This window comes from Manis javanica, chromosome 5 (genome assembly GCF_040802235.1).
Source record: "Manis javanica isolate MJ-LG chromosome 5, MJ_LKY, whole genome shotgun sequence".
Taxonomy (NCBI): domain Eukaryota; kingdom Metazoa; phylum Chordata; class Mammalia; order Pholidota; family Manidae; genus Manis; species Manis javanica.
This window is the reverse complement of record NC_133160.1, coordinates 31578056-31602931: the sequence shown is the minus strand read 5'-3', so window position 1 is coordinate 31602931 and position 24876 is coordinate 31578056.

Sequence of the window (24876 nt, the reverse complement as noted above, 5' to 3'; positions counted from 1 at the left end):
TCCTACCAACCAACTTTTCAGACCACAAAGGCATAAAACTAGAAATAAACTGTACAAAGAAAGCAAAAAGGCTCACAAACACATGGAGGCTTAACAACACGCTCCTAAATAATCAATGGATCAATGACCAAATCAAAATGGAGATCCAGCAATATATGGAAACAAACAACAAAGCCCCAACTACTGTGGGACACAGCAAAAGCGGTCTTAAGAGGAACATATATAGCAACCCAGGCATATTTTAAAAAGGAAGAACAATCCCAAATGTATGGTCTAATGTCACAATTATCAAAATTGGAAAAAGAAGAACAAATGAGGCCTAAGGTCAGCAGAAGGAGGGACATAATAAAGATCAGAGAAGAAATAAATAAAATTGAGAAGAATAAAACAATAGCAAAAGTCAATGAAACCTAGAGCTGGTTCTCCGAGAAAATACACAAAATAGGTAAGCCTCTAGCCAGACTTAATAAGAGGAAAAGAGAGTCAACACAAATCAACAGTATCAGAAACAAGAAAGGAAAAATGACGACGGACCCCACAGAAATACAAAGAATTATTAGAGAATGCTATGAAAACCTATATGCTAACAAGCTGGGAAACCTAGAAGAAATGGACAACTTCCTAGAAAAATACAACCTTCCAAGACTGACCCAGAAAGAAACAGAAAATCTAAACAGACCAATTACCAGCAAGGAAATTGAAGCGGTAATCAAAAAACTACCAAAGAACAAAACCCCCGGGCCAGATGGATTCACCTCGGAATTTTATCAGACATACAGGGAAGACATGATACCCATTCTCCTTAAAGTTTTCCAAAAAATAGAAGAGGAGGGGATACTCCCAAACTCATTCTATGAAGCTAACATCACCCTAATACCAAAACCAGGCAAAGATCCCACCAAAAAAGAAAATTACAGACCAATATCCCTGATGAATGTAGATGCAAAAATACTCAACAAAATATTAGCAAACCAAATTCAAAAATAGATCAAAAGGTTCATACACCATGACCAAGTGGGATTCATCCCAAGGATGCAAGGACGTTACAACATTCGAAAGTCCATCAACATCATCCACCACATCAACAAAAAGAAAGACAAAAACCACATGATCATCTCCATAGATGCTGAAAAAGCATTGGACAAAGTTCAACATCCATTCATGATAAAAACTCTCAGCAAAATGGGCATAGAGGGCAAGTACCTCAACATAATAAAGGCCATTTATGATAAACCCACAGCCAACATTATATTGAACAGCGAGAAGCTGAAAGCTTTTCCTCAGAGATGGGGAACTAGACAGGGATGCCCACTCTCCCCACTGTTATTTAACATAGTACTGGAGGTCCTAGCCACGGCAATCAGACAAAACAAAAAAATACAAGGAATCCAGATTGGTAAAGACAAAGTTAAACTGTCACTATTTGCAGATGACATGATACTGTACATAAAAAAACCCTAAAGACTCCACTCCAAAACTACTAGAACTGATATCAGAATACAGCAAAGTTGCATGATACAAAATTAACACATAGAAATCTGTGGCTTTCCTATACACTAACAATGAACCAATAGAAAGAGAAATCAGGAAAACAACTCCATTCACAATTGCATCAAAAAGAATAAAATACCTAGGAATAAACCTAACCAAAGAAGTGAAAGACTTATACTCTGAAAACTACAAGTCACTCTTAAGAGAAATTAAAGGGGACACTAACAGATGGAAACTCATCCCATGCTCGTGGCTAGGAAGAATTAATATTGTCAAAATGGCCATCCTGCCCAAAGCAATATACAGATTTGATGCAATCCCTATGAAACTACCAGCAACATTCTTCAATGAACTGGAACAAATAATTCAAAAATTCATATGGAAACACCAAAGACCCCAAATAGCCAAAGCAATCCTGAGAAAGAAGAATAAAGTAGGGGGGATCTCACTCTCCAACTTCAAGCTCTACTATAAAGCCATAGTAATCAAGACAATTTGGTACTGGCACAAGAACAGAGCCACAGACCAATGGAACAGACTAGAGAATCCAGACATTATCCCAGACATATATGGTCAACTAATATTTGATAAAGGAGCCATGGACATACAATGGTGAAATGACAGTCTCTTCAACAGATGGTGCTGGCAAAACTGGACAGCTACATGTAGGAGAATGAAACTGCACCATTCTCTAACCCCATACACAAAAGTAAATTCAAAATGGATCAAAGACCTGAATGTAAGTCATGAAACCATTAAACTCTTGGAAAAAAACATAGGCAAAAATCTCATGGACATAAACATGAGTGACTTCTTCATGAACATATCTCCCCGGGCAAGGAAAACAACAGCAAAAATGAACAAGTGGGACTATATTAAGCTGAAAAGCTTCTGTACAGCAAAAGACACCATCAATAGAACAAAAAGGAACCCTACAGTATGGGAGAATATATTTGAAAATGACAGATCCGATAAAGGCTTGACGTCCAGAATATATAAAGAGCTCACATGCCTCAAAAAACAAAAAACAAATAACCCAATTTAAAAATGGGCATAGGAACTGAACCGACAGTTCTCCAAAAAAGAAATACAGATGGCCAACAGACACATGAAAAAATGCTCCACATCGCTAATTATCAGAGAAATGCAAATTAAAACTACAATGAGGTATCACCTCACACCCGTAAGGATGGCTGCCATCCAAAAGACAAACAACAACAAATGTTGGCGAGGCTGTGGAGAAAGGGGAACCCTCCTACACTGCTGGTGGGAATGTAAATTAGTTCAGCCATTGTGGAAAGCAGTATGGAGGTTCATCAAAATGCTGAAAACAGACTTACCATTTGACCCAGGAATTCCACTCCTAGGAATTTACCCTAAGAATGCAGCAATCAAGTTTAAGAAAGACAGATGCACCCCTATGTTTATCGCAGCACTATTTACAATAGCCAAGAATTGGAAGCAACCTAAATGTCCATCAATAGATGAATGGATAAAGAAGATGTGATACATATACACAATGGAATACTACTCAGCCATAAGAAAAGGGCAAATCCCACCATTTGCAGCAACATGGATGGAGCTGGAGGGTATTATGCTCAGTGAAATAAGCCAAGTGGAGAAAGAGAAATACCAAATGATTTCACTCATCTGTGGAGTATAAGAACAAAGGAAAAACTGAAGGAACAAAACAGCAGCAGAATCACAGAACTCAAGAATGGACTAACAGGTACCAAAGGGAAAGGGACTAGGGAGGATGGGTGGGTGGGGGGAATGAGGTGGGGGAAGAAGAAGGGGGGTATTAAGATTAGCCTGCATGGTGGGGTGGGAGAAAGGGGCAGGCTGTACAACACAGAGAAGACAAGTAGTGACTCTACAACATTTTGCTATGCTGATGGACAGTGACTGTAAAGGGGTTTATAGGGGGGACCTGGTATAGGGGAAAGCCTAGTAAACATAATATTTGTCATATAAGTGTAGATTAATGATAACAAAAAAGAAAGCAGTTCCTGTGTGGTGACCTCCAATGAGTTCTACACAATGGTATAAAGGGCATATAAAAGTGTAGGCAAAGGGTCTGTTTGTGTTTATACAGAGGATCAAAGCCTAATTTGGCTACCTAGAAAATGAACTAAGATACAATATGAAAAAGAACTTCCAACATCAGCACTGTCTGGAAGACTCATACCAGAAGATGATCATCAAAAATCCCCAACAAAGATCCACGCACTGCTACAGCTGTAGATGCACTCATCCCACCGGTTCCTGGACTTGCCATGGGAATGAAGAAGGAGATATCTAAGCTGGTTTGTGTATACAGTAAAACAACAAATTTGACTGGATCTATACTGTTGGAACTCAATCAAGAATTAGGAGAAGTGCAAATTGTCGCACTCCAAAATCTTACAACTACAGACTATCTACTGTTAAAAGAACATATGGGATGTGAACAGTTCCCAGGAATGGGTTGTTTTAATTTGTCTGATTTCTCTCAGACTGTTCAAGTTCAGTTGGACAATATCCACCATATCATAGATAAGTTTTCACAAATGCCTAAGGTGCCTAACTGGTTTTCTTGGTTTCACTGGAGATGGCCGGTAATTATAGGTCTACTTCGGTTATGTAACTGTACTCCTATTATGTTAATGTGTGTGCACAATTTAATTAGTGGTTTAAAACCTATACATGCTAAAGTTACTCTACAAGAAGATATGTCAAAGAAATAATCAATCTTCCCATGTTTTCTTCTGCCTGCTACTTCTATAGCTTTTCTTCTTCCTTCCTAATTACAACCCTCAAATAGAATTCATGCCTCACATCGAATTTACCGAGTATCATAATTCTTCCAAGTGGTAAAGATACCTCAAGACAAATGCTGGGCATAGAAGCCACAGGGCATAAATATGCAAAGAAGTAAAAAGCTAACCTTTTCAAACAATAAGGCTTCTCTCTCACTTACCAACTTTACATTTCCCTGTATGGCCCCAGAAGATGACTGGTTAGCCAGAGACGGGTAAGATTCCTCAAGGGAGGAACAACCTAAGGCACAGTTGCAGGGGGGCCATCAGGTGAGAAATTGGGGATCAACAGAGGTGAGGCTTAGAACCTCACTCCCCCTGTTCTGAGAGATCTTCTGCATCTGTGGATGTTTTATTGCCCTTGTCTAGCTTGGATTAACACATAGTCTACAGGCACACACCTGATCATCTACATTTGCTCTCTTACAGCACTAAACTATGTTTTCTACCTTTATCTTGCATCTACCTACCACTTCAGCATTTTATTAAAAATAATAATAAAGAGAGAAATATGGTATCCACATATAAATCAAGTATAAAAATCAAATGAATATTCATATTTGAACTGATTGTTTATAGTTCATAATGCATGAGCAAAACCAAAAGTTTCTGTGATGACTGTCCTTGTACTGTTCACCATGTAACTTATTCACTATGAAAGAATTTGTTCTCCATGTAAGAACTTGTTCGTTATGCTTTAGAAGACTGGAGACTGACGAAAATTAGGCTTGGGGTGGATTAATGATTGTCTATTGAGTTTTGACTCCCCTATACAGAATTTTATTGTTGTTAACAACCATTTGATCAATAAATATGAGAGATGCCCTCTCAAAAAAAAAAAGTACAGACTTCCAATTGTAAAATAAATAAGTAACCAGGATGTAATGTATAGCATAAGGAATATAGTCAAAATATTGTAACAACTTTGTATGGTGATAGCTGGTAGCTAGAATTATCATGTATAGAAATGTTGAATCACTGTGTTGTACACCTGAAACTAATGTAATACTGTGTGTCAACTACCCTTCAATAAAAAATAATTAAGAAAAAAAAGAAGCAAAGAAATTGAATTGATAATCAAAAACTACCTAAGAACAAAACACCTGTACCAGATAGTTTCACTGCTGAATTTTACCAAACATTTAGTGAAGACCTAATACCCATCCTCCTTAAAGTTTCCCAAAAAGTAGAAGAGAAGGGAATACTCCCAAACTCATTCTATGAGGCCAACATCACTCTAATACCAAAATCAGGCAAAGACCCCGCCAAAAAAGAAAATTACAAACCAACATCCCTGATGAACATAGATGCAAAAATATGCAACAAAATATTAGCAAACCGAATTCAAAAATACATCAAAAAGATCATCTATCATGATCAAGTGGGATTCATCCCAGGGATGGAAGGATGGTACAACATTCGAAAATCCACCCACATCATCCACGACATCAACAAAAAGGACAAAAACCACATGATCATCTCCATAGATGCTGAAAAAGCATTCGACAAAACTCAACATCCATTCATGATAAAAACTCTCAACAAAATGGGTATAGAGGGCAAGTACCTCAACATAATAAAGACCATATATGACAAACCCACAGCCAACATTATACTTAACAGCAAGAAGCTGAAAGCTATTCCTTTAACATTGGGAACAAGACAAGGATGCCCACTCTCCCCACTTTTATTCAACATAGTTCTGGAGGTCCTAGCCACGGCAATCAGACAACACAGAGAAATAAAGGGCATCCAGATAGGCAAGGAAGAAGTCAAACTGTCTCTATTTGCAGATGACATGATATTGTACATAAAAAACCTTAAAGACTCCACTCCAAAACTACTAGATCTAATATCTGAATTCAGCAAAGCTGCGGGATACAAAATTAATACACAGAAATCTGTTGCATTCCTATACACTAACAATGAACTAGCAGAAAGAGAAATCAGGAAAACAATTCCATTCTCAATTGCATCAGAAAGAATAAAATACTTAGGAGTAAACTTAACCAAGGAAGATAAAGAACTATACCCTGAAAACTATGGGAAACTCTTAATTAAAGAGGACACTAATAAATGGAAATTCATCCCATGATCTTGGCTAGGAAGAATTAATATTGTCAAAATGGCCACCCTGCCTAAAGCAATCTATAGATTCAATGCAATACCTATCAAAATACTAAAGCATTTTTCAATGAACTAGAGCAAATAGTTGTAAAATTCATATGGAATGACAAAAGACCCCGAATAGCCAAAGCAATTCTGAGAAGGAAGAATAAAGCAGGTGGAATTATGCTCCCTGAATTCAAGCTCTACTACAAAGCCACAGTAATCAAGACAATTTGGTACTGGCACAAGAACAGAACCATAGACCAGTGGAACAGAATAGAGACTCCAGATAAAAACTCAAGCATATATGGTCAATTGATATATGATAAAGGATCCATGGATATACAATGGGGAAATGACAGCCTCTTCAATAGCTGGTGTTGGCAAAACTGGACAGCTACATGTAAGAGAATAAAACTTGATTATGGTCTAACCCTGTACACAAAAGTAAACTCAAAATGGATCAAAGACCTGAATGTAAGTCATGAAACCATAAAACTCAGAAACAAATATAGACAAAAAACTCTTGGACATAAACATTAGTGAATTCTTCATGAACATATCTCCCCAGGCAAGGGAACCAAAAGCAAAAATGAACAAATGGGACTATATCAAACTAAAAAGTTTCTGTACAGCAAAGGATACCATCAGTAGAACAAAAAGATATCCTAGAGCATGGGAGAATATATTCATAAATGACATATCTGATAAGGGGTTGACATCCAAATTATATAAAGAGCTCACGCACCTCAACAATCAAAAAGCAAATAAGCCAATTAAAAAATGGGTAGAGGAGCTGAACAGACACTTCTCCAAAGAAGTAATTCAGATGGCCAACAGGCAAATGAAAAGATGCTCCACATTGCTAATCATCAGAGAAATGCAAATTAAAACCACAATGAGATATCACCACACACCAGTGAAGGTGGCCAATATCCAAAAGACAAACAACAACAAATGTTGGCAAGGATGTGGAGAAAGGGGAACCCTCCTACACTGCTGGTGGGAATGTAAACTAGTTCAACCATTTTGGAAAGCAGTATGGAGGTTCATCAAAAAACTCAAAATAGAAATACCATTTGACCCAGGAGTCCCATTCCTAGGAATTTACCCTAAGAATGCATATGCACTCCTATGTTTATTACAGCACTATTTACAATAGCCAAGAAATGGAAGAAACCTAAGTGTCCATCAGTAGATGAATGAATAAAGAAGATGTGGTACATATACACAATGGAATATTATTCAGCCATAAGAAGAAAATAAATACTACCATTGGCAACAACATGGATGTAGCTAAAGGGTATTATGCTCAGTGAAATAAGCCAGGCAGAGAAAGAAAAGTATCAAATGATTTCACTTATCTGTGAAGTATAAGAACAAAGAAAAAACTGAAGAAACAAAACAGCAGCAGACTCACAGAACGCAATAATGGACTAACAGTTACCAATTGGAAAGGGACTGGGGAGAGTGGGAGGGAAGGGAGGGATAAAGGGGAAATGGGGCATTATGATTAGCACACATAATGTAGGGGAGTAGGGGGATATGGGAAAGGCAGTATATACTGAGATGACAGGTAATGATTCTATAGCATCTTACTACACTGATGGACAGTGACTGCAATGGGATATGTGGGGGGACTTGATAATGGGGACAGTCTAGTAACCATAATGTTCTTCAAGTAATTTTACATTAATGATATCAAAATATAAATATATATATATATATATAAATGAATGAATAAATAAATAAAAGGAAAGTTTCAGTAGAGTTACCAGGATCCTATATAAAGGGTTTATAAAGAGGCTTGAATTTGCTCCAGGCAGGAAGAAATCACAAAACCACAAGGGTCTGTGGCCAGGAAGTGGCCTGCAAATTGACGAATCATCGCCACTGGTCCAGTAGCACATGTGGGTTGATTCCAGGAGCATCTCCTGTTTTTGCTGCCCTGACCTACTCTCCTGACTCCTGGCAACAGCATCTCTTTACCCTTTAAAGAACCACTCACCCTTCTAAATATATCTCATGGGAGGGCATATGACACTAGCTGGGCTATTCAAATGTTTGCTCCTTGGAATTGGAACCTGGAGCAGAGGGACCCTGTATGAGTTTCCTAGAGCTACTGTTACAAAGTACCACAAACTGGGTGGCTTGAAACAACAGAAACTTTTTCTCACAGTTTTGGATGCTGAAATTCCAAAATCAAGGAGTTGGGAGGGCCCTGCTCCTTCAGAAATCTATAGGGGAGGATCCTTCCTTACCTCTTCTAGCTTCTGGTGTTTTCTTGCAGTCCTTGGCATTCCTTGAGTTTTAGCTGTACCATCCAAACCTCTTCCTCCATCATTACATGGCCATATTCTCCCTGCATGTCCCTGTCTTTTCCCCTTTTACAAGGACACCAGTCATGCTAGATTGGCCACCTACTATAGTATGACCTCATCTTAACTTGAATACATCTGCAAAGACCCTACCTCCCAATAAGATCACATTCCCAGGTATTGGGGGCTAGGACTTCAGCATATCATTTGGGGGGACACCATACAACCCATAACAGACACAGGGCCTCAAAACATATGGACCCATTCATACAAACAGAGGATCCTGAAGGAACACTGTGAGTCCCTGATCTGACATGGTTCCTGTTTCCCAAAGTCTAGTGGGGAGATTTTCCTTGATTCTGTGAACCATATCTTCCTATCCTAAATGTAAACTTCTTTTTTCTTTTTGGTATCATTAATCTACAATTACATGAGGAACATTATGTTTACTAGGTTTCCCCCTTCACCAAGTTCCCCCACAACCCCCATTACAGTCACTGTCCATCAGCGTAGTAAGATGCTGTAGATTCACTACTTGTCTTCTCTGTGTTGCTCAGCCCTCCCCGTGACTCCCCCCACATTATATATGCTAATCATAATGCCCCATTTATTACCCCCTGCTTATCCTTCCCTTCCCACCCATCATTTCCAGTCACTTTCCCTTTGGCAACTGTAAGTCCATTCTTGCGTTCTGTAATTCTGCTGCTGTTTTGTTCCTTCAGATTTTTCTTTGTTCTTATACTCCACAGATGAGTGAAATCATTTGGTACTTGTCTTTCTCCACCTGGCTTATTCCACTGAGCATAATACCCACTAGCTCCATCCATGTTGTTGCAAATGGTAGTATTTGTTTTCTTCTTATGGCTGAATAATATTCCATTGTGTATATGTACCACATCTTCTTTATCCATTCATCTACTGATGGACACTTAGGTTGCTTCCATTTCTTGGCTATTGTAAATAGTGCTGTAATAAACATAGGGGTGCATCTGTCTTTTTCAAACTGGAGTGCTGCATTCTTAGAGTAAATTCCTAGAAATGGAATTCCTGGGTCAAATGGTAAGTCTATTTTGAGCATCTTGAGGAACCTCCATACTGCTTTCCACAATGGTTGAACTAATTTGCATTCCCACCAGCAGTGTAGGAGGGTTCCCCTTACTCCACAACCTCGCCAACATTTGTTGTTGTTTGTCTTTTGGATGGTGGCAATCCTTACTGGTGTGAGGTGATATCTCATTGTGGTTTTAATTTGCATTTCTCTAATGACTAGCGATGTGGAGCATCTTTTCATGTGTCTGCTAGCCATCTGAATTTCTTCTTTGGAGAAGTGTCTGTTCAGCTCCTCTGCCCATTTTTTAATTGGATTATTTGCTTTTTGTTTGTTGAGGTGCATGGGCTCTTTATATATTTTGGATGTCAACCCTTTATCGGATCTGTCATTTATGAATATATTCTCCCATACTGTAGGATGCCTTTTTGTTCTTTTGATGGTGTCCTTTGCTGTACAAAAGCTTTTCAGCTTGATATAGTCCCACTTGTTCATTTTTGCTTTTGTTTCCCTTGCATGGGGAGATATGGTCATAAAGAAGTCACTCATGTTTATGTCCAAGAGATTTTTGCCTATGTTTTTTTCTAAGAGTTTTATGGTTTCATGACTTACATTCAGGTCTTTGATCCATTTCAAATTTACTTTTGTGTATGGGATTAGACAATGATCCAGTTTCATTCTTGTACATGTAGCTGTCCAGTTTTGCCAACACCAACTGTTGAAGAGGCTGTCATTTCCCCCATTGTATGTCCATGGCTCTTTATTGTATATTAATTGACTATATATGTTTGGGTTAATGTCTGGAGTCCCTGTTCTGTTCCACTGGTCCGTGGGTCTATTCTTATGCCAGTATCAAATTGTCTTGATTACTATGGATTTGTAGTAGAGCTTGAAGTTGGGAAGCAAGATCCCCCCGCCCACCCCCACCCCCACTTTATTCTTCCTTCTCATGATTGCTTTGGCTATTTGGGGTCTTTGGTGGTTCCATATGAATTTTTGAACTATTTATTCCAGTTCATTGAAGAATGCTGTTGGTAATTTGGTAGGCATTTCATTGAATCTGTAGATTGATTTGGGCAGGATGACCATTTTGATAGTAGTTTTTCCTAGGCAAGAGCATGGGATAAATTTCCATTTGTTAGTGACCTCTTTAATTTCTCTTAAGAGTGTCTTGTAGTTTTCAGGGTATAGGTCTTTCACTTCTTTGGTTAGGTTTATTCCTAGGTATTTTATTCATTTTGATGCTATTGTGAAAGGAATTGTATTACTGATTTCTCTTTCTGTAGGTTCATTGTTAGTGTGTAGGATAGCCACAGATTTCTGTGTATTAATTTTGTATCCTGCAACTTTGCTGAATTCCAATACTAGTTCTAGTAATTTTGGAGTGGATTCTTTAGGGTTTTTTATGTACAGTATCATGTCATCTGCAAATAGTGACAGTTTAACTTCTTCTTTACCAATCTGGATTCCTTGTATTTCTTTGTTTTGTCTAATTGCTATGGCTAGGACCTCCAGTACTATGTTAAATAATAGTGGGGAGAGTGGGCATCCCTGTCTTGTTCCAAATCTTAGACGAAAAGCTTTCAGCTTTTCTTTGTTCAGTATGATGTTGGCTGTGGGTTTATCATGTATGGCCTTTATTATGTTGAGGTACTTGCCCTCTATACCGATTTTGTTGAGAGTTTTTATCATGAATAGATGTTGAATTTTGTTGAATGTTTTTTCAGCATCTATGGAGATGATCATGTTATTTTAGTCCTTCTCTTTGTTTATGTGGTAGATGATGTTGATGGATTTTTGAATGTTGTAACATCCTTGTGTCCCTGAGATGAATCCCACTTGGTCATGGTGTATGATCCTCTTGATGTATTTTGAATACAGTTTGCTAATATTTTGTGGAGTATTTTTGCATCTACGTTCATCAGGGATATTGGTGTGTAATTTTCTTTTTTTGTGGTGTCTTTGCCTGGTTTTGGTATTAGGGTAATGCTGGTTTCATACACTAAGTTTGGGAGTATTCCCTCCTCTTCTATTTTTTGGAAAACTTTAAGGAGAATGGGTATTATGTCTTCTCTGTATGTCTGATAAAATTTCACAGTAAATCCATCTGGCCCGTGGGTTTTGCTCTTGGGTAGTTTTTTGATTACTGCTTCAGTTTTGTTGCTGGTAATTGGTCTGTTTAGATTTTCTGTTTCTTCCTTGGTCAGTCTTGGAAGGTTGTATTTTTCTAGGAAGTTGTCCATTTCTCCTAGGTTTTCCAGCTTGTTAGCACATAGGTTTTCATAGCATTCTCTAATAATTCTTTGTATTTCTGTGGGGTCCATCAAGATTTTTCCTTTCTTGTTTCATTCTGTTGATGTGTGTTGGTTCTCTTTTTCTCTTAATAAGTCTGGCTAGAGGCTTATCTATTTTGTTTATTTTCTCAAAGAACCAGCTCCTGGTTTCATTGATTTTTCAATTGTTTTATTCTTCTCAATATTATTTATTTCTTCTCTGATCTTTATTATGTCCCTTCTTCTGCTGACCTTAAATCTCATTTGTTCTTCTTTTTCCAATTTCGATCATTGTGATGTTAGACTATTTATTTGGGATTGTTCTTCCTTCTTTAAATATGCCTGGATTGCTATATACTTCCCTCTTAAAATTGCTTTCACTGTATCCCACAGAAGTTGGGGTTTTGTGTTGTTTTTGTCATTTGTTTTCATATATTTCTTGACCTCTATTTTAATTTGGTCATTGATCCATTGATAATTTAGGAGCATATTGTTAAGCCTCCATGTGTTTGTGAGCCTTTTTGCTTTCTTTGTACAATTTATTTCTAGTTTTATACCTTTGTGGTCTGAGAAGTTGGGTGGTAGGATTTCAATCTTTTTGAATGTACTGAGGCTGTTTTTGTGGCCTAGTATGTGGTCTATTCTGGAGAATGTTCCATGTGCACTTGAGAAGAATGTGTATCATGCTGCTTTTAGGTGTAGAGTTCTGTAGATGTCTATTAGGTCCATCTGTTCTAGTGTGTTGTTCAGTGCCTCTGTGTCCTTACTTATTTTCTGTCTGGTGGATCTGTCCTTTGGAGTAAGTGGTGTGTTGAAGTCTCCTAAAATGAATGCATTGCACTCTATTTCCTCCTTTAATTCTGTTAGTATTTGTTTCACATATGTTGGTGCTCCTGTATTGGGTGCATATATATTTATAATCGTTATATCCTCTTGTTGGACTGAGCCCTTTATCATTATGTAATGTCCCTCTTTATCTCTTGTGACTTTCTTTGTTTTGAAGTCTCTTTTTTGTCTGATACTAGTACTGCAACACCTGCTTTTTTCTCCTTGTTGTTTACATGAAATATCTTTTTCCATCCCTTGACTTTTAGTCTGTGCATGTCTTTGGATTTGAGGTGAGTCTCTTGTAAGCTGCATATAGATGGGTCCTGCTTTTTTATCCATTCTATTACTCTGTGTATTTTGATTGGTACATTCTGTCCATTTACATTTAGGGTGATTTTTGAAAGATATGTACTTATAGCCATTGCAGGCTTTAGATTTGTGGTTACCAAAGGTTCAAGGTTAGCCTCTTTATTATCTTACTGTCTAACTTAACTCGTTTATTGCACTATGATAAACACAGTCTGATGATTCCTTATGTCTCTCCCTTCTTATTCCTCCTCCTCCATTCTTCATATGTTAGGTGTTTTATTTTGTGCTCTCTTGTATTTCCTTTGATGGCTTTTGTGGGTAGTTGATTTTATTTTTTGCCTTTAGTTAGTATTTGGTTGGTCTGCTTTCTCTGGTGTGATTTTATTTTCTCTGGTGACATTTATTTAGCTTACAAGTGTTTCCATCTAAAGCAGTCCCTTAAAAATATCCTGTAGAGGCGGTTTGTGGGAGGCAAATTCCCTCAACTTTTGCTTGTCTGGGAATTGTTTCATCCATCCTTCATATTTAAATGATAATTGTGCTGGATACAGTATTCTTGATTCAAGGCCCTTCTATTTCATTGCATTAAATATATCATGCCATTCTCTTCTGGCCTGTAAGATTTCTGTTGAGAAGTCTGATGATAGACTAATGGGTTTTTCTTTGTAGGTGACCTTTTTCCTCTCTTTAGCTGCCTTTAAAACTCTGTCCTTGTCCTTGATCTTTGCCATTTTAATTAGTATGTGTCTTAGTGTTGTCCTCCTTGGGTTCCTTCTGTTGGGAGTTCTGTGTGCATCCATGGTCTGAGCGACTGTTTCCTCCCCCAGTTTGGGGAAGTTTTCAGCAATTATTTCTTCAAATACACTGTCTATCTCTTTTCTCTCTCTTCTTCTTCTGGTGCCCCTATAATGCAGATATTGTTCCATTTGGTTTGGTCACACAGTCTCTTAATATTCTTTCATTCCTGGAGATCCTTTTTTCTCTCTCTGTGTCAGCTTCTCTGCATTCCTGTTCTCTGATTTCTATTTCATTAATGGTCTCTTGCACCTCATCCATTCTGGTTTTAAGTCCTTTCAGAGATTGTTTTATTTCTCTATTCTCCCTCCCAACTTTATCCATTAGCTCTAGCATTTTTCTCTGCAGCTCCATCAGCATGGTTATGACCTTTATTTTGAATTCTTTTTCAGGAAGATTAGTTAAATCTATCTCCACAGATTCCCTCTCAGGGAATGTCTGTGTGATTCTGGTCTGGATCAAATTATTCTGCCTTTTCATGGCAATAGAGGTAGTCGTGGGCAGTTGGCATGTGTATCACCTGGGAGAACAAAGTCCCTTCCCGCTTGCTCATCACCTTCCTCTCCTGCAAGAAAGGCAACCCCTAGCAGCTTGTATTGGGCAGCTGCCGTGGTCTCTGAGTCTGGCCCAGGGGGCTGTGGGGGTGGGGGGAGTCTCTGCATGGCTGCTGTGGGCGTGGCCAGTCTCAGGCTGCTGCTCCACTATGGCAGGGCCATGCCAGAGCAGGAACAGGCTGGAGGTTGTTTATCACCATTGGAGACCTCCGAGCTGTGCTGCTGCCCAGGGGGTTAGGGCATCCAGAGTTCCCTGGGATTCCCAGCTGTTGGGTGAGTGTGCTGGGACTCTTCCATCCAGCTCTGAGGCTCCATTCCTTTAAGACTTTCAAAAAGCACTCACTTTTCTTTTGCCCCAGCGGTGCTGGCTGTGGGAAACTGCTCACAGATTTTACTGTAACATTTCCCTAGTATCCAGCACACCACGCACTAAGTGTCTGCACTCCCAGTGCGGATGACTAGGGCTGGGTATTTAGCAGTCCTGGGCTCCCACTCCCTCCCCGTTCCAACTCCTCTCCTCCCACCAGGGAGCTGGGGTGGAGGACACGCTTGGGTCCCACCAGGCCACAGCTTGTATCTTACCCCCTTCGTGAGGCACTGGGTTCTCATAGGTGTGGATGTAGTCTGGCTGTTGTACTGCATCTTCTGGTCTCTCTTTTAGGAATAGTTGTATTTGTTGTATTTTCAAATATACATATATGGTTTTGGGAGGAGATTTCTGCTGCCCTACTCATGCTGCCGTCTTGGCTCCTCCTCTGTAAACTCCTTTTAATCAGGCTTTTTTTCACCCTTTTAAGCCAGAATTCATTTATGTTGCCTTCAATCAAAGTATCGTAATAGGTAGTCCCAGTCCTCCAAGAAAAAGGAATTGAGCATGGTGCAGACATACACACACACACACACATGCACACACACACACACACACACACACACAGAATCTCCCTTCCTCTTTGACCTTCCAGAGTAAGCTTGGCAAGAAGAGGCCAACAAGTTCCTTCAGCTTAAATGAAAATAAAAAGCCTTTCCCAGTTACCTTTTATTTAGTGTGGCACCTCTTTCTCTCTGTATTTTAGTTAGAGTAAGTTGGATGGTTCACCAGCTGGATTGTGTTGAAAGCTTGCCTAAATTTATCATAGGAATATTGCAAAAATAAATAGAGGAAAGGGTTTGAGAGCAAAACAGAAGCTACAAATTGTTATGTAACAGTGAAGGCCATATCTTTAATTGAGGGGGATCAAGTAGTAAACTTCAGATTTAGAAGACTCTTCAGTTAAAAATCAATCCCTTAACCTACTTTGTTTCCCTTTGTAAACCTTTTACTACCTGAAATTATGTTTTGTTTATGTTTATTTATTTACTTGCCTATTGGCATTCTTCTCCAATACATGAGAAGTTATGTATATGGTTTTCCTCACCACTGTATCCACAGTGCCTGAAGGAATAAATGAATAAATGAACAAATGAATGAAAGAAGCTCCAAATCAGCTGCACTGTTAGCACTGCAAATTACTATACCTGCTTTTTCATTTCCTCACTACTAAAATGGGGGTGGTAATTACCTACTTGGGTACATAATTACAGAAATTAAGATTAAGATTTGCTATTCAAAATGCAGTCTGGAGGCAAACAGCAGCAGCATCACCAGGGAACTTGCTAGAATGCAGATTCCCAGGGTCCAACCCAGACAACTGAATCTGAATCAACATTTCAACAAGATCTCCAGATGACTCATACACACATTATACTCTGAGAAGCCTTGAACTAAAGCACTTGAAAATGGTTTGTAAACTGGAAAATAATAAACATATATATTATCATTATTGTATTCTCAACTGTTTGCTATACATCCCCTCACTCTTTTGTCTATGGGTCAAAGGGGGTATCCCAAGGCCTGGTACAGTACTTAGCACAGTCCAGATATTTCATACAAGACAGTGCCTGATAACCATAAATAATAATCTCATAGTATCTCTGATGTATTGCTGGAGAGAATATTAATGGATATAATCTTTCTGGCAAGAAATTTTGCAATCACACCAAAACATTTAATTTTTTGTGCACAATGCACAATTGACTTTAATTTTTCTTGCCATATTTTTTTTTTACTATATTCCAAATCTTTCCCCAAATTTCTCATAACATCAAATTCTATAAGGTCTTCTTTTGCCCCAAAGACCTCCTCACAAGGCCCTCAATTCTCCTCTGCTTTTCTGGACTGGATCTACTGTTTTCTGAATCCTAAGTCTTCCTCTTTCTTGATCCACTCTCTCATTTTCTACAGTTCATCAAAGACAGGTTACATGAGAATTAAATTTTCTGAGCCCTAGCAAAAAATATCTTGATTGACAGTCTGGCTGGGTATAGAATGTTGATTTGGGTTCCTTTGTAGATAACCTGGTTTTTCTTAATAAAAGCTTTTGTTTTGTTTTGTTTTGTTTTGTTTTTTAATAGTGTTCTTACATTTCACAATGCTGTACTTTGGTGTAGCTATTTTTATTCATTTGCTGGGTATCCAGTAGACTCTTTAAACTGGAAGTTCATGTTGCTCATCTCTGAGCAGTTTCTCTTATTATTTCTGTGATTACTTATTCTACTCTAATTTTGCTCTTCTCTTGTATTGATCCTCTATGTTTATCTTTTTACTCATCTTTTCTTTTAAAGTTTTCATGTCAATTGTATCTCAGTAAAACTGGAAAAAATAAAAGATTTTTTAAAATTTTGTCTCTCTCTCATATTGGAGGATTTCCTTAAATGTTTGATAATCTTTGAGAATAAGGTCTGTTTTTGTTTTTGTTTTTCTTAATCTGCTTGGGAAGTTTGTGTCCAAGGCTTTACTGATAAGCTTTGCTTTAGGGTAACAGGGGGGAGTCGGCCTTTATACCAAGTAACCTTTCCAAAGGAAACACTTAACTTCTACAGTGTAAAACCCTCTGGATTTTGGCCAGCAGGGTAGATATCTGGTAGCCACACATTCGACTTAAATGTGATTGTGACAGGATTGGCTATTCTGTATAGATTCTTTCTGTTCGTTCTCTTGTTTTTGGCAACATATCTCACTTACATTGTCTGCCATAACTGGCATTTCCAAGTTCTGAGTTTCCCTGAAAATATTTTAGGAAGTCTCAGTTATATTCCCATTTTCACATACTCTTAGATTATGAATTTCACACCTGCTTTATTACTAGCCACTCCTTCTTCAATGCTCTACCTTCCTGAAAATTCTTATTGGCTGATGACCTTTCTTTTGTTAACCTTTGTCATTGAAAATTCATACCTTTTTTTAAATTAAGGTATCATTGATATACACTCTTATGAAGGTTTTACATGAAAAACATTGTGGTTACTACATTCACCCATATTATCAAGTACCCCCCCATGCCCCACTGAAGTCCCTGTCCATCAGTGTAGTAAGATGCCACAGAGTCAATACAATACTTGTCTTCTCTGTTCTACACTGTCTTCCCCATGACCCACACACACACATCATGTGTACCAATCTTAATAACCCCTCCATCCCCTTCTCCCTTCATCCCCACCAACCCTTACCCACTCCTCCCCTTTGGTAACCGTTAGTCCCTTCTTGGAGTCCAGTGAGTCTGCTACTGTTTTGCTCCTTCAGTTTTGCTTCTTCATTATACTCTACAAATGAGGGAAATAATTTGGTACTTGTCTTTCTCCACCTGGTTAATTTCACTGAGCATAATAACCTCTAGCTCCACCCTTGTTGTTGCAAATTGTAGGATTTGTTTTCTTCTCATGGCTGAATAGTATCCTATTCTATATATGTACCACATGGACACTTAGGTTGCTTCCATATCTTGGCTATTGTAAATAGTGCTACAATAAACATAAGGGTACATGTCTTTTTGAATCTGAGAACTTGTTTTCTTTGGGTAAATTCCTAAGAGTGGAATTCCTGGGTCAAATGGTATTTCTGTTTTTAGTTTTTGAGGAATCTCCATACTGCATTCCACAAAGGTTGAACTAATTTACATTCCCACCAGCAGTGTAGAAGGGTTCCCCTCTCCGTATCTTCACCAGCATTTATTGCTCCTTGTCTTATCAATGTTGGCCATCCTTACTGGTGTGAAGTGATATCTCATTGTGGTTTTAATTTGCATTTCCCTGGTAATTAGTGATGTGGAGCATCTTTTCATGTGCCTGCTGGCCATCTGAATTTCTTCTTTGGAGAAGTGTCTGTTCACATCCTCTGCCCATTTTTTAATCAGTTTATTTGTTTTTTGGGCATTGAGACATGTGAGTTTTTTATATATTTTGGATATTAACCCCTTGTCGGATACATCACTTACAAATATATTCTCCCATACTGTAGGATTCTTTTTGTTCTACTGATGGTGTCCTTTCTTGTACATACAGAAGGTTTGTAGTTTGATGTAGTCCCATTTGTTCATTTTTGCTTTTGTTTCCCTTGCCCAGGAGGATGTGTTTGGGAAAAAGTTGCTCATGTTTATATTCAAGAGATTTCTGCCTATGTTTTCTTCTAAGAGTTTTATGGTTTCATGACTTACATTCAGGTCTTTGATCCATTTTGAGTTTACTTTTCTGTATGGAGTTAGACAGCAATCCAATTTCATTCTCTTACATGTACTGTCCAGTTTTACCAACACCAGTTGTTGAAGAGACTGTCATTTCCCCATTGTATATCCATGGCTCCTTTATCATGTATTAATTGACCATATATGTATGGGTTTATATCTGGGCTCTCTATTCTGTTCCATTGATCTATGGGTCTGTTCTTGTGCCAGTACCAAATTATTTTGATCACTATGGCTTTGTAGTAGAGCTTGAAGTTGGGGAGCATAATCCCCCCAGTTTTATTCTTCCTTCTCAGGATTGCTTTGGCTATTCGGAGTCTTTTGTGGTTCCACATAAATTTCAGAACTATTTGCTCTAGTTTGTTGAAAAATGCCATTGGTATTTTGATAGGAATTGCATTGAATCTGTAGATTGCTTTAGGCAGGATGGCCATTTTGACAATATTAATTCATCCTATCCATGAACATGGGATGTGTTTCCATTTATTGGTATCTTCTTTAATTTCTCTCATGAGTGACTTGTAGTTTTCATTGTATACGTCTTTCACTTCTATGGTTAGGTTTATTCCAAGATATTTTATTCTTTTTGATGCAGTTGTGAATAGAATTGTTATCTTGATTTCTCTTTCTGCTAGTTCATTGTTAGTGTATAGGAAAGCAACAGATTTCTGTGTATTAATTTTGTATCCTGTAACTTTGCTGAATTCAATTAGTTCTAGTAGTTTTGGGGTGGATTCTTTAGGGTTTTCTATGTACAATATCATGTCATCTGCAAACAGTGACAGTTTAACTTCTTCCATACCAATCTAGATGCCTTTTATTTCTTTGTGTTGTCTGATTGCCTTGGCTAGAATCTCCAGAACTATGTTGAATAAAAGTGGGGAGAGTGGGCATCCTTGTCTTGCTCCTGATCTTAAAGGAAAAGCTTTCAGCTTCTTGCTGTTAAGTATGATGTTGGCCATGGGTTTGTCATGTGTGGCCTTTATTATGTTGAGGTTCTTGCCCTCCATACCCATTTTGTTGAGAGTTTTTATCATGAATAGCTACTGAATTTTGTCAAATGCTTTTACAGCATCAATGGAGATGATCATGTGGTATTTGTCTTTTTGTTGATGTGGTTTATGATGCTGATGGATTTTTAATATTGTACCATCTTTGCATCCCTGGAATAAATCCCACTTTATAATGATGGATGATCTTTTTGATATATTTTTGAATTCGGTTTGCTAATATTTTGTTGAGTATTTTTGCATCTATGTTTATCAGGGAGATTAGTCTGTAATTTTCTCTTTTTTTTTGTGGTGTCTTTGCCTGGTTTTGGCATTAGAGTGATGCTGCCCTCACAGAATGAGTTTGGGAGTACTCCCTCCTCTTCTACTTTTTAGAAAACTTTTAAGGAGGATGGACATTAGATCTTCTCTATATGTTTGATAAAATTCAGCTGTGAAGCCATCTGGCCCAGGGGTTTTGTTCTTAGGTAGTTTTTTGATTACCCATTCAATTTTGTTACTGGTAATTGGCCTGTTCAGATTTTCTGTTTCTTCCTGGGTCAGCCTTGGAAGGCTGTATTTTTCTGGAAAGGTGTCCATTTCTTCTAGATTATCCAGTTTGTTAGCATATACCTTTTCATAGTATTCTTTCATAATTTGTTGTATTTCTGTAATGTCTGTAGTGATTTTTCCTTTCTCATTTCTGATTCTGTATATGTGTACAGACTCTTTTTTTCTTGATAAGTCTAGCTAGGGGTTTATCTATTTTGTTTGTTTTCTCAAAGAACCAGCTCTTGCTTTCATTGATTCTTTCTATTGTTTTAGTCTTCTCGATTTTATTTATTTATGCTCTAATCTTTATTATGTTCCTCCTTCTACTGACTTAGGGCTTCATTTGTTCTTCTTTTCTAGTTTCATCAATTGTGAGTTAAGACTGTTCATATAGGATTTTTCTTCTTTCCTGATCTAAGCCTGTATTGCAATATACTTTCCTCTTAGCACGGCCTTTGCTGCATCTCACAGATTTTGTGGTGTTGAGTTACTGCTGTCATTTGTCTCAATATATGCTTGATCTGTTTTTAATTGGTCATTGATCCATTGATTATTTAGGAGCATGTTGTGAAGCCTCCATGTGTTTGTGGGCTCTTTTGTCTTCTTTGCATAATTTATTTCTAGTTTCATACCACTGTGGCCTGAGAAGCTGGTTGGTAGAATATCAATCTTTTTTAATTTAATGAGGCTCTTTTTGTGGTCTAGAATATGATCTATTCTGGAAATGTTCCATGTGCATTTGAGAAGAATGTGTATCCTGCTACTTTTGGGTGGAGTATTCTGTAGATGTCTATTAGGTCCACCTTTTCTAATGTGTTGTTCAGTGCCTTTGTCTCCTTACTTGTTTTCTGTTTGGTTGATCTGTACTTTGGAGTGAGTGGTGTGTTGAAGTCTCCTAAACTGAATGCATTGCATTCTATTTCCCCCTTTAATTCAGTTAGTATTTGTTTCACATATGTAGGTGCTCCAATGATGGGTGCATAGATATTTGTAACAGTTATATCCTCTTGTTGGATTGACCCCTTTATCATTATGTAATGTCCTTTGTTGTCTCTTGTTACTTTCTTTGTTTTGAAGTCTATTTTGTCTGATATTCATGCCTCTTTTTTCATACTTATTTTAGCAGAGATTTAATAGGGAAAAGAGATAAATATAAGTAACCAATCATCAATAACCAAACTATTTATTATCAATTGATATCAATAATCACTGATTAACCAAAAATAAATAGATTAAGTTCATTTAGAAAAACTAAGAAATATGATCATTCTCATACTCAATATTCTGGATTTTTTAAAATTATACCTGCTTTTATAATAATAGCTAGTGTTTATTGAACATCTATTACTAGAAAGTAGCACAGAAATCATTCCAATATTCCTAGAGCACTTATATCTGCATTGGGATTTGGAAAGAACTCACTGTGACCCATTTCCTATGCACCTGGGTGTAACTGTGACATTTTCCCTGTGTTGCAATCTGAGGAAGTTAATAAATCCTATGGATTCACGTAAGTGACAATTCCTCCCCTTCTTTGATCCCTTACCTGTGAGCAGGAAAGAAAGAGTGATGAGCACAGTCCTACATCCCTGGGATGAGATGTAACATCCTAGGAGTCTCCAATTCCTCCTCTTGCCCAGAGGACACCCTGACTCTTTCTTATTTATTTGTTACCCCAGTAATATATAAATGTATTGCACATTTACTGTTTTTCAAGCTCTGTGCTCAGGGCTTTATAAATATTGTCTCATTTCTCAGTACCTTAAAAGGTAGCTATTATTACTCCCATGATACAGAAGCAGAAACTGAGGCTCAGAGAACTAAACTAAAACATTGCCAAGCCCTCTAACCTACTAAGTGTCAGCAGGAACAGCAAGTGAACCCAGATTTGCCAGTTTCTAAAACCTGAACCACCATGTCATAAAGTCACTGCCAGAAATAAGAACACCAGAGATGGTTCCCAAACCCCTATACAGTTTGAAAATTCTGGGTTACAAGAACAAACACTCATTTGCACATGGTCTTTCCTCCCTTTACTCACTGGGAGGTTCTGGCTGGCTCCACAACCCCCAACCCTCCTCACTCTCTAGTGAGTTGCTTCAGGGTCAGGACATGCTCCTGTCCTGCTCTTCCTACCCTTCCTCCTCTTCCTCATTTTAAATAATTTTAGAATTATAGAAAAGTTGCAAAAGTAGTACATAGAGAACTTTTATACCCTTCATTCAGCTTCCTCTTGCTAACTTGTAAATAACCACGGTATGATGTGGGAAAACAAGAAAAGTATCATTGAAAATACACCACTGCTCTATTCTAATTTCACAGGCTTTCCCACTGACAGTCTTTCTTGGTTCCAGGATTTAATTCAAGGTCTCACATGGTATTTAGTTGTCATGTCTCTGTAGTCTCTTCTGATCTGAGACAGTTCCTCAGTTTCTCTGTCCCTCACAACCTTGACACTTTCAAAGAGCATTAGCAATGTATTTGTATTCTGTCCTCCAATTTGCGCTTGTCCGACATTGTCTTATGATTAAATTGAGTTATCAGTTTTGGGCATGAATACCACGGAAGTGACACTCTGCCCTCCCCAGTTCTTCAGATGAGGAGGTGAGTGAGGTCAATATGCATCATTAGGGACGATGTTCACTTTGATGACTCCGTCAGGTGATATCTGCCAGTTTTCTCCACTCTAATGTTACTATATTTCCCTATGTAATTGACAAAGAGTTTCCAGGGAGATACTGTGAGACTAAAAAATCCTGTTCTCATCACACTTTTACTCACTAATTTTAAAATGTATCAGTGATTCTTGCCTATGATTATTAAATGGGAATTCCAAGTATGCCTCGTCTCCACATCTGTCTCACTTCCACATTAAAGTTGAACCTTAGTGTTTCTAGATGAGAGTCTAGGTCTAGGCCCATGCCCTAGTTGCAAGGGAGGTTGGGAATTTCAGTTCTGATTTTTAGATTGGGATTAAACACAACAAGTTCTACAAATATAAAAAAGAATTTCCAAGGATGGTATGCAGTCATGAATATGACTAATGTCCACTCTGAAACAAAACACAGAGCAAGCATAGAATAGTCTACACGCATAGACCATCTCTGGAAGGTTCCAAAGGAAAGTGGTAACAGTTTTCTCCAGAAAAGGGAACTTCATTATCAGGAGGAGGAAGACAATTATCAGTGTATATACTCTTCTGTACACTTTGACTGAGATGGATGCAAAGGAGGAAGAGAAAGAGAGAAGGCAGGGTAAGAAGAGAGGGAGAGAGGCACTGTCTCTCTTGCTCCTCTCAAGGTGGGCTCCAGCAGGACCTTCTTACTTCTCTTTGCTCTTCCTCGCCCTTCTTCATCTAGATACATCAGGACACACCCTCACCACCCTCGCAAGGAGAAATTATAGAACTTGCCTGGACATAGAAAGTGCTTGTTATCCACCCAGCTGGGAAGGAGGGTGTAGCTATAATAGGCACATTTTGCTTCTCTGCACTAAACTAAACTTGTTCTCCACAAACATGAACACAACTCCTGAGTCCCAAGGACCCAGTGAAAATAAAAATTAATTAAGTGTCTGTTGCCATTTCTTAGTTGCCAGACTTTTAGCATCTTCCCAAACCAAATACTTAATAAAGAAACTTACATTGGGTAACACCTTGTTTTGTTAAATAAAAAAAACATCAATCAAGAAAATAACCACCTCTTTTTGTCCAAGCAGCTTTCTCATGCTCTCTAAATTAATTACACAAAATTTTTTAAACTTTGACAGCTCATCTTGTGGAAGTAAGAAGGTGCTAGAGGAAGAAAGTCACTTGTGTTTAGCAAGTTAAGGGAACCAGGAACTGGAGACCTTCTCCTCATTAATTCCCCTTTTCTGTTTAGTGAACAAGAACATGGCCACGTCTCTCATCCAGTCCAATCTACTCAAATCCCATATGATAACGCAGATAGGACTAACTTACTTTTAGAGAATACTAATTCTCACATCAGTTTTTCAATATATGGGGATCTGATAAGTTGTCATGTCAATATTTGCACTGCGAACATGTAAAATTTTGAGGTCAGAAAATACAGCTCCTCCTTATCCTCCATCATCTACTAACTGAAGTACAATAACTATCTGCTAACTTAAAAATACCTTACAACAGCGTTCTAGAGACTACAGGTTATTATAGGCAACTATCAAGCCCTTATCCTTATCCAATGCCTCAAACTCCATCTCAAAAATCGCCTCCTTTCTGAAGTATTTTCTGACAC